The sequence below is a fragment of the Erythrolamprus reginae genome, chromosome 1, assembly GCF_031021105.1.
Source record: "Erythrolamprus reginae isolate rEryReg1 chromosome 1, rEryReg1.hap1, whole genome shotgun sequence".
NCBI classification, from domain to species: Eukaryota; Metazoa; Chordata; class Lepidosauria; order Squamata; family Dipsadidae; genus Erythrolamprus; species Erythrolamprus reginae.
This window is the reverse complement of record NC_091950.1, coordinates 224,975,766-224,986,864: the sequence shown is the minus strand read 5'-3', so window position 1 is coordinate 224,986,864 and position 11,099 is coordinate 224,975,766. Positions and strand designations below refer to the sequence as shown.

The 11,099-nt window shown below is 44.3% G+C and overlaps 1 protein-coding gene across 13 annotated transcripts in view; it reads left to right on the top strand.

Annotated features, from left to right (window-relative positions):
- The first annotated feature begins 2,988 nt into the window (after positions 1–2,988).
- COL6A3 (collagen type VI alpha 3 chain) overlaps positions 2,989–11,099 on the top strand; it is a 180,828-nt gene continuing 172,717 nt past the window's right edge. For 12 of the 13 annotated variants that reach the window (XM_070732287.1, XM_070732288.1, XM_070732286.1 and 9 more), the window contains exons 1-2: positions 2,997–3,058; positions 3,177–3,329. The gene's annotated coding sequence lies outside the window, so the exon portion shown is untranslated. Of the gene's footprint in view, positions 3,059–3,176; positions 3,330–11,099 lie in introns of all 13 variants that reach the window. The other variant, XM_070732276.1, reaches the window with a different exon arrangement.

Genomic DNA, 11,099 nt, shown 5'->3' with positions numbered 1-11,099 from the left:
GTCAAAGGGCCATCTACTATTATGAGGGGCAACTGCCCACAAAAAGACTTGTAATGGACCGGAAAAGAACCCTTTCCTACAGTAGGAATCAAGTGACCTTGGTAGTCCTTCAGAAACAGTGGACACGGCCCCAAACGCCCCTTTGACAAACGGGGAAAAAGTCATTTTATGGTGCTCCAGGACATCAGAGAAACCGACGATCCCGTGTTGATCTCCATTGGGCACAAAGAACCCCCCACTCGCACGAACACTGTGATCTTTGTAGCAGGCAACAACTCCCTCTGCAGCTCCGACCGGGTATGCAAATCAGTGATTGGCGGGACGGCTGACGAATCCCTGATGGTGTTGCAGAACTCACGTGACGAATCCCTGACGGTGTTGTAGAACTCTCGGCGACCAGATGACTCCCTTTGCCACCCTCTCTGCTGCGGAGGCCACGATTCCCGACCAGGAAATGACTGGAAGTTGGAGGAATTCCTCCGGGAATGGCACACTCGAGCAATATGCCCTTGCCTGCCGCAGCGGCGGCAATAAGCATCCCGGAAACTGCAAGTGGCTCAGGGGTGGTCACCGCCACCCCCCCGCAAGTACTACGCGAACCTGCGGTGGCGCGGGACTCTCCCTGCGGTACTTGCCTATTTTTTGTTAAACTGGACAGCCTGTTCACTTCTTCCTCCTCCTGCTTCAAACTAGACTCGATGTCTGCTGGTAATGAAGGTGATATGACTGTGCTGTGCGTGGCAGCTGTGACAGGCGGTAATTCCATGTCAGCCAAAGATTGAGTGGACATTTCCACAGCCCGGGCCTCCTTTAATGCAGCCGAAAATGTTAAATCTGTCATAGTGAATAGGCGGCGTCGCAGACGGGTGTCTCTGACTCCATAAATTAAGCGATCCAACAAATAATCATCCAAATCCTGAAATTCACAAGACTTAGCCGCGCAACGGAGGGCAGCCACAAACTGATTAATTGTCTCTCCCTCTGCCTGGTTCCTATGATAGAACAGATAACACCTAGCACTTCGAGAAGGCGGGGGGGGGCATAATGATTTTGAAGCGTTGTGAGGAATTCCTCCCAGGGAACATCATGAATAGAACGAGGGGCAAAAAGGGAGAGGGAGGTTTCCAGCATTTCAGTCCCGCAAAAACTTTAAAAATACGCACGTTTGCGATCACCAGAAAGGTTTTTATAGTCATTAGAAATGAGAAAGCACTCAAAACGAACAAGATATGCCTCCCAGGACTCCCCTTGAGGGTTGAAAGGGGGAAAAACTATCTGGGTAGACATTGTTAATTACCCAGCGTTTGTTCACAGGAATGTGGTGCTGGTCGAGCATGTGGGTGTGGATTACCTCGTCGCCAGTGTAGTGACCGAGCAGACAGCTGAAGCAGGTACAACTCAACTTTATTTAACATTAATGCAGAACAAGAATTACCACAACTTGACAGGTTATTTATACTCAGCAACCAACCAATGGGAACGCAACACTGTTCCCTCCAAATAGCTCCCCCTACTGTTGCGAGGGACATAACATTAAGAACTAAAGCTTTTATTCTGGTGCCTTGGAACCTATTTTTACAATCTGGCCAATCAGGTGTTTACAGTGGGAGTATCCCTCTGACCTTCTTGCCAATCAGCTTAAAGCTCTGATGGGAGAATTGGCGCTAGACTTATGGTTGGGGGTCACCACAACATGAGGAACTGTATTAAGGGGTCACGGCATTAGAAAGGTTGAGAACCACTGACCTAGAGGTATTAAAAATTTTGTACAGCTTAAAAGGTGTTTCAGCTTATAGCAAATTTGTATAACATAAGAAAATTGAGCAGCCTTTTTTATCCAGATGTCAAAAGTGAAGGAGATAGTATTGGATTTGCATACCATAATTTCTGAAATTGTTCTATTGTAAAGCAATCTGTTGATGTTGGTATATATTTTTTTTACTGTACTGTGATTGGAGAGAAAAATAAATAAATTATTTGCCACAAAACATACAAACAAACAAATAAATAAACACACACACACACACACAAACAAACACACACTTCTATTCGACAGGAAAAAAACCCATATAACTCTTCCCTGGTACAAAGCTGAGAGGAGGAAAGCCTGTGGTCTCTAGAGCAGTGTTTTTCAACCAGTGTGCCGGGGCACACTAGTGTGCCGCGAGACATGGTCAGGTGTGCCGCGAAGCTCAGCAAGAGAGAGAAAGAGAGAGAGAAAGAAAGAAAGAGAGAGAAAGAGAGAGAGAAAGAAAGCAAGAGAGAGAGAGAGAGAAAGAAAACAAGAGAGAGAAAAAAAAGGAGAGAGAGAGAAAGAAAGGCAGGGAAGGAGGGAGAGATAGAAAGAGCAAAAAAGAAAGGAAGGAAGGAAGAGAGAAAGAAAGGGATGGAGAGAGAGAGGAAGGAAGGAAGAGAGAGAAAGAGGGAGAGAAATAGAGTGAAAGGGAGGAAGAGAGATAATTGTTTTGTCCAAACTTTTTTTAGCCCCCCCCCCGCTCAATGTGCCCCATGATTTTGTATATGTAAAAAATGTGCCGCAGCTCAAAAAAGGTTGAAAATCACTGCTCTAGAGGTTAATGCTACTGCCTCCCTGATTTTATTCCTTTTTGTTATTGTGTATTTTATATATTTTTTGAAATTCACATATTTTTCAAACAGGAGAGAAGATAGGGGTTCACTTCCAATGTTATAAATATAAAATTCAGATAGGATTTTGAGAGTGTTATTTGTGTGTCATAAACAAAGAGTCCAGAATTTACAGTTAAGTAAATAGTCCAGAACTAACATTTTAAAAGTGGTATCTGTAAAAATTAATTGCATTTCTCATGTTTTACTCCCCACAAACAATGGATGCATAATCTTGTAGAAACGTGTAAAACAGAAAATGTTAGTCCTTCTTTCCTCAAAGGTGACTGGGAGGAGGTACTTCATGAGGAAAGCTCATGTAAAACTAGAACGGAGGCAATGCTAAACTGTGACATCATCTTGCACATAGGGGCCAGCAGAAACAACCATTTGCTCTTTGAGCAAATCTGCTTTTCATTTACAGTTTGGGTCGGTGAGTGAGGAGGCCTTTATTGTAATATTAGAGACAATCCATTTTGAGCTTCTTCCACCAAAAGGCTGTTCAGTTCTTCACCCCATTGAAGGGATTTGTTTGTTTGTTTTCTTTTCAGAATATTATTCAGAATCCCAACTTCCTCTCCTTCACTGTGGAGAAAAGCACCAGAGGGAACCAGGGACATTTTGGAAAATGAGAAGTTGAGTTTAATGTGCAAACAATTCCTTCAACAAGATCCTGGAATTCTTAATTCTACATTTACTCAGGGGTAAGTACTTTGTTCTCTTTTATTGTAGAAAGGATTTTTATCTAATAATCTGTCAGTTTGATTTGAATTATATGATTATTATCTAGATGGGGCACACTAAAGTGGTAGGGGCAACCGGGAGAGAAAGCCTGGTGCTGGGGGAGGAACATCTGTTGAGTTGACAGGAGGCAGGCGACTTCAACCCAGTCTCAGTGGTCACTCAAGATGGATTGGTAGTTAATAGTTGTTGGGAGAGGGGAAGGCACTCATTAAAGACTTTACCATTTGAGGGAAGGGGGGCCAGAGAAAACTCTTACATCGGCAATGAAATGTACCTCTTTTCTCCTGTTTATGAATGTATTGGTTTGGATCTTCTCTTTTACAACTTTGTTCTCTGTTCCCTTGATCAGTTCTGTTTGTGGAGTAGTTACATCTAGGATTTCTATTAGCATCCTTTCCAGAAAAAGTCGTACTATTTCTTCATTTTGCTAGTTGCTTTGCTTTGAAAAGTTATGTTTGAATGATGGGGAACGGACAGAAAACAGGGGTGTGAGCTGATGAGGAATGAAATACAGCAAATAAATCTAGGGATGGTTGAGTTAAATTGCTCTTTCACATTCTCCTTGTACTTTTTCTAAATGGTTGGGACTAAAAGGAGTGAAGGGAGATGATTCTCAGAAGGGACAGTACCAGATTCAGTACTGAAAATTCTGTAAATAAGTGTGTAGCTTGACACATCAGAAAATGGCACACTCCATTTTTTTGAGGAAAGCTATTTAATCTTGAAACAATGCTGTGCCCTTCCCCAATGTTTTGTTGGGGAAGAAAATACAGGGGTTTGCAGATAGAATTAACATAGTAAAAACTAAGGTGAAACAATGCCTTGCCTTTCTGGGAAAGATTGCTCGGTTTCAAGCAGGGAGAGTTGGGGAATGCAAAGTTTAAATGTATCCAGGAATTACTTTGGTCTTTATGGAGTGTTTTCTGAGTATTGGGTAGCCACCAGAAATGCATGTTTATTTCAAAGAGTAGATTCTTATAAACATAGCCAGTGTCCATCTTAAACGACAGTATTAACACGTTGGGCTGCTGAGAAAAGGTTTCCTATGCAAGTCTTTCATGTCATTCAGCAATATACCTCTTTTGTTGCAAAATGAAGTGACCAGACAGTTCTGTAGGGCGTAAGAAGTAAAGATCTTCAAGATGAGCAGAAGGAAGAGACCGATGTAGTCTGCAAAATCAACAGTATGAGAATTCTTGTTTCTCTTGTGAAGTAATTTTAGTTGGAACGTTTAAGCAAATTGGTATATCTGGAAATGGTTGCAATCATAGTGAAAGGAACCTGAAATGTGGTTTTCAAGGGCGCTATTCTAGATCAATTCCTATATTCTCATTCTTGTTAAGAATGTTTAATGTTTCCAATAAAGCTGCAGATAATTATTTATAAATTATTTAAAACTTGAAAGAAATGCAACTAAATTTACATTCTACAAAGCAGAGATTTTTGAAAGATGATGCTAGTAATTAAGTGGCAAATCTTGAATTTGGGAGTGGTTGGGGAAGTAACTAAAATATGTTCATTCAGCCACATTTTTTTAAAAAGCTGATGAGTTGAATCTGGAATTTTTATTCTTCAGTGTGCAAATATAAGTAACATTTAATGTGCAAATATAAATAATATTTAATTATTTTATAACAAAATTATTTATGTTTTTGTATGGGCCTAGATAGGCTTTTCCTTTTTTGCCCAGCTTCAGCTCATTTTACAGGATGGAGATAATACTGTCTGACCTAAATTGGCTGGTATGAATGACTGAAACTATGCATTTAAAGCAAAAATATGTACAGTGATCCCTCGATTAGCACGGTCTCGATTAGTGCGAAACGCTGCAACGCGGTTTTTCAAAAAATATTAATTAAAAAATACTCCACGGTTTTTTTTGCTATACCACGGTTTTTCCCACCCGATGACGTCATACGTCATCACCAAGAGTCACTTCTCTGTCTCTTTCTCTTTCTTTCCTGTCACTATGCTTCAATCATTTTCTCATTTCTCTTTTTTCTCCCCTTTTTTCTATCATTTCTCTCTCTCTTTCTTCCTCTCTCACACTCTCTTCCTCCCTTCTCTCTCCCCCCCTCCACTTGCCCACGAGAAGAAAAAAAGCAACCTCTGCCGGGCAGCTCCCCTTGTGCCCCCGCTTTGTGCCTGCCTCTTTTGGGGATTTCTTTTTCTTTTCTTTTTTGCGCTGGCAGCGGGAGCTGTTGGGGAGGGCTCTGCCGGGAAGGCCTCTCAGCTGCAGAGCCGAATGGGGGCGGAGGCAACAGCGGAGCCCGGCGCTGGGGCCATGCGAGGCTGTTCATCCAGGGGGGCGTGGACTGGCAAGTCGCCCTCCTTTCTCTCTCTTTCTCAAGATCGCTTGCCGCTTGTCGCTTGCCTATTGCAGCGAAGGAGGCGAAGCAAGGCTCCAAGCTGCAAAGCGGCAAGCGGCAAGCGATCTTGGAGTTTCCCCTTTGCCTGGGCGGCAGGAAGACCAAGGGAAGGTTCCTTCAGCCGCCCAACACCTGATCCGCTCCGCAGCGCGGCAGCAGCGAGGAGCTGAAGATGGGGTTTCCCCTTTGCCTTTACCCCATCTTCGGCTCCTCGCTGCTTCCGCGCTGCGGAGCAGATCAGCTGTTGGGCAGCTGAAGGAACCTTCCCTTGGTCTTCCCCGCCGCCCACACGCAAACTCCACCATCTGCGCATGTGCGGCCATGAAAAAAATGGCGCACATGCGCAGATGGTGGTTTTTACTTCCGCATCCAGTATAACGCGGAAATCGGTTAGCGCGGGAGGTCTTGGAACGTAACCCCCGCGCTAACCGAGAGATCACTGTAATACTATGGACTTAATAGAAGAGAGAAATTGACCCAGAAGATATTAAGGAAAAAAGGGCTAGCAAAACTATTTCTTGATTGCAAACTAAATGGTAAAGTGTTCAGTAAATAGAACCTTCCACAACGGACAGTAACAGAATTGGGCTGTCATTCTTGATATGACAGTTTGTGCTTGCTATCTTCCTATTTTACTTTGTGAAATATTGGAAATTATATGGAATATGGTATGAGAACATTCGATGATCTCTGACATTTGTGATATGGCCTGATCACGTTGTATACATTTCATATTTTTTAAAGATTGGTTGTGAAAAACAATTTCTGTTGGTATTTGTAGAACTGTGTAGCACTTTGGAATTCAGAAAAGGACTTCAGAATCCTGAACAGACCGTCCATCTGCAGTTCTTCAAAGAAACAGTGATTTTTCTGTGCCTGGGCTGTAACTTTCTGTATCTGCTACACAATTGAAACAAAAGACCCAGCTACTTTTAAGAGTTACAAACAGATGCTGATTTTGCAATCCTTTGACTTCCAAAAGGCCTTTTGGAACTGAATCTAAAACATGGTGAAGAATTCAGTAAAAAATGCTAAATTGGAACTGAAACTTTAATTGGTTGATGTAGTTCAATATTTTACGTCCGTACACAACATCATTTAATTGTTTTTATGTCCCTACATGACTTTCTGCTGTATTCCACTTTATAAACAAGTTATACTTATGGTATAGAATTGTGGTGCTGTTGAGAGGAGCATTGGTGAAGGTGCTTCTTTTTTGTTAAACTTATAGGTGATGTACAATAAAACAAACAATGGCCTATTTAGGAAGTAAAAATGCTTATAGAATTTATTACCCCAACTATTACTTTGCTCCTGCTATGATTCATAGGACAGCATAGTTCAAAGCCAGTATTTTCATGATATTGCATTAAAGATGGGGAACTGCTCTTGAGGACCTAATGCAGAAGTGTCAATCTCAAGGAGATGGCCCATGGAGTGCTTAGATCTAGCCCACAGGACCGCCCTGGAAACTGCACAGGACTGGCCTCTACCAGCGAAAATGGAGGCTCAGGAGTGTCTCACATGGCTCCTTCTGTAAAGTTTCTGAAAGATGCCCTAATTAATTCATGAGCCACAAGCCAAAGTTCAAAAGACACCTGCTCTGTTTCTGCTGGCAGAGGGTTGCAGGAGACTGTTGCAGCTGAAAATGGACCTCTGGAAAATGGAGCTCACTGTTTTAGCTGGCAGTGCGCTCTGGCCACCACAGGCACCCCTGATATGAGTGACATCAAGCTGGCCATGGCCATTCTCACCATGTTCCCCCACTTCCCCCAAGGTCAAACACAGCCCTGAGGCAGCCCTTAATGAAATTGAATTTGACACCCATGACCTAATGCATTTTTACAGATAGGCCCATCTGGCTAATAAGACTTAGAATAAAATCCTTTGACTTCCTCCCAAATTATTCTCTTAGTTTCCTGTTTTCTGCTGCTACGGTATCATACTTCTATGGAGGATTTTTATTGCTGTTTAAAAGGAATCTGACTGGCAGGATCAATTCTGTTTTATTTATCACACAGTATCTATCACAAAGTATGGGCAAGGGAAACAGAAAACAAGTCTGCAGATATTCTAGCAACTACTGCCAGAATTAACAGAACAGAATAACAGAGTTGGAGGGGACTTGGAGGTCTTCTTGTCTAACCTGCTCAAGCAGGAGACCCATAGATGGGTTCCTCCCATTTGGATCAATTCTGTAGTAACTTGGTGGCCTGCGTTGCTGGAACCGGCAGCAACCCAGGCCTGCCACGCCTCCAAGTAAATTCTCTCAGTGGTGCCATAGGTGCAGCCATCGTGTTTTTTGCTCCTGCGCATGTGCAGAACCTTTTTAAAGTACTGTGCAAAACATTCACACCCATGCAGTGAGACCCTGAACAATCAGCAGCATCCAACGGTCCTTGGATGAAATCTATTATCTAGGCCAAATCTATTATCCCCCCGCGCCTCTAGCCCCCTCACGCCCCTGGCTACTCGCCGCTGCCCCCTGCCCACCCGCCCCCCGCTTCACCTCTCTTTCTCCTCCGCTGCAAGAGAGGCGTGGCAGGCATTCTCACAGCGGGGGCCGTCGAAAGCGATTTTCAGTGTCGGGCGTGTGGCCCGGCGCGCGCTCTCCCCATCGCCCTGCCAGCCTGCCAGGAACATTCAAAGTAAGAAAAACCTTCGCTCTTACTTTGAATGTTCTGGGCGGGCTGGCAGGGCGATGGGGAGAGCGCACACCGGCCCGTGCGCCCGACACTGAAAATCACTTTCGCCAGCCTCCGGAGAACGAAAAAGAGTGAGAGCGACAGAGCAAGATAGAGAGAAAGTGAGAAAGAGAGAGGGGGGAGAGAGAAAGAGATAGCAAGAGAGAGAGAATGAGAGAGAGAAAGAGTGAGAGAAAGAAAACGAGAGAAAGAGTGTGAGAGAGAAAGCAAGAGAGAGAGAGAAAGAAAACAAGAGAGGGAAAGTGAGAAAAAGAGAGGGAGAGCAAGAGGGGTTATTAATTTGTAATTAAAAAAATCATGCCGGGCTCGCAAAAAAGAGAGTCCGAAAAAAAGAACTGTGTGGACGTCGCACTGTTTGCTTCCTCCTTTGGCGGTTCGTAACTAGATTTTTACAACCCCCTGCCCCCCTTGATAAGCTTTTTCTTGAATCTGACCAGGAAAGCAGCGCATATGAAAAGCGCGCTGCTTTCCCGGAAAGTCGGCTTTCCTGGCCGGCACAGGGCTTTCCCGGGCAGCTGGCTTGAGCCTTGTGCCGGTCAGCAAAGCTGGCTGCCCGCCAGAGACGTGGAGAGAAAGAAGAGAAAACGAGGGAGGGAAAGAGGAGAGGAAAGAAGGAGGGAGGGAGGGAAGGAAGGGAGAGAAAAGTGAACGACAGGGAGAGAGAAAGGAAGGAAGAAAGGAAGGAAGGAAGAGATAAATATAAAGGGAGAGAGGGAGAAAGAGAGGGAGAGGGAGGGGAAGAAGGGATGGAAGGAAAAGAGAGAGAGAAAGAGAAAAAAGTGGAAGGAAGAGAAAAGGAAAGAAAGGAAGGGAGAGAGAGAGAAAGAGAGAGAGAGAAGATAGGAAGGAAGAGAGAGAGTGAGAGAGAGCAAGAAAGAAAGAGTGAGAGAGGAGAGAGGAAGGAAGAGAGTGAGAGAGAGTGAGAGTGTTTTTTTCTCAAGGTGACACACCACCCGAATTATGCTCGGTTTTTTGGCGAATTTTGACACACCAAGCTCAAAAGGTTGCCCATCACTGATCTAAGCCCTCACAGTCAGGATTCAGGCCCGGAAACTGCTTTGCTCGCGCTGATAGATTATCTCTGGCAGGCCCGGAATAGGGGTTTATTCTCTATCCTGGTGCTTCTTGACCTCTCAGTGGCTTTCGATACCATCAACTATCCTTCTGTGCTGGCTGGAGGGGTTGGGAGTGGGAGGCACTGTTTTATGGTGGTTCTCTTCCTACCTCTCCGATCAGTTGCAGTCAGTGTTATCAGAGGGTCAGAGGTTGACTCCTAGGTCCCTCCCTTGTGGGGTTCCTCAGGGGTTGGTCCTCCCCCCCTGCTGTTTAATATCTACATGAAACCACTGGGTGAGATCATCCAAGGGCATGGGGTGAGTTACCATCAGTATGCTGATGATACTCAGCTATACATCTCCACCCCGTGTCCACTCAGTGAAGCAGTGGAAGTGATGTGTGGAGGCTGTTAGGGTAGGTGCTAACAGGCTCAATCTCAACCATGACTAGACAGAATGCTGTGGGTTCTGCCTCACAAGGACACTTCCATCTGTCTGTCCATTACCGTGGGAGGGAGCTTTTGGCCTCCTCAGAGAGGGTCCACAACTTGGACGTCCTCCTTGATCTACAGGTGACTTTGGAACATCATCTGTCGGCTGTGGTGAGTGGGGCGTTTGCCCAGGTTCACCTGGTGCACCAGTTGTGGCCCTAACTTGACAGGGAGTTCACAGTCATTCATACCCTTATCACCTTGAGGTTCAGCTACTGTAATGCTCTCTACATGGGGCTATCTTTGAAGAGTGTTTGGAAAGTGCAAATTGTGCAGAATGCAGCCACGCGAGCGGTCATGGGCCTGCCCAGGCATGCCATATCTCTCCAACACTCTGCAGCCTGCATTGGTTGCCAATTGGTTTCTGGACTCAATTCAAAGTGTTGATTATGACTTATAAAGCACTACATGGCATCGGACCAGATTACTTGCAGGACCGCCTACTGCCACATGAATCCCAGCACCCGGTTAGGTCCCACAAAGTCAGCTTTCTTCAGGTCCCGTTAACTAGACAATATCATTAGGCGGGACCTAGGGGAAGAGCTTTCTCTGTGGAGGCCCTGGCCCTCTGGAATCAGCTCCTCCCGGAGATTCGTACTGCCCCTATCCTCCATCACCTTTTGTAAGTGTCTTAAGACTCATTTATGTCATCAGTCTTGGGCCGATTAGATCTTAGTCCCTGGCCAACAAATGATCGTATGATTGCTGTACGAATGGGTGTGATTGATTTTTCATTTAATTAGGGATTTTAGCTTGCTTTGTAATTCTAATTTAATTGGATTAATATTATTGTAATTTACTGTTTTTTATATGTTGTAAGCTGCCCTGAGTCTTTGGAGAGGGGCGGCATAGAAATCCAATAGATAGATAGATAGATAGATAGATAGATAGATAGATAGATAGATAGATAGATAGATAGATAGAGTTAGTGAATCAACTATATCTTATTGAAAGAATAATAAAATACAAACTTAAGAGTGAAGAAGAATCTGTGACTAGTTTGAAAAGCTTTTCCTTGGGGAGATGTCTGTTTATGACTAATCTTTGAAAAAACAGGCCAAATGCCTTGAGGTTTTCTCTTGTACTCTCTTCCTGATCAGTTGTCTGGGT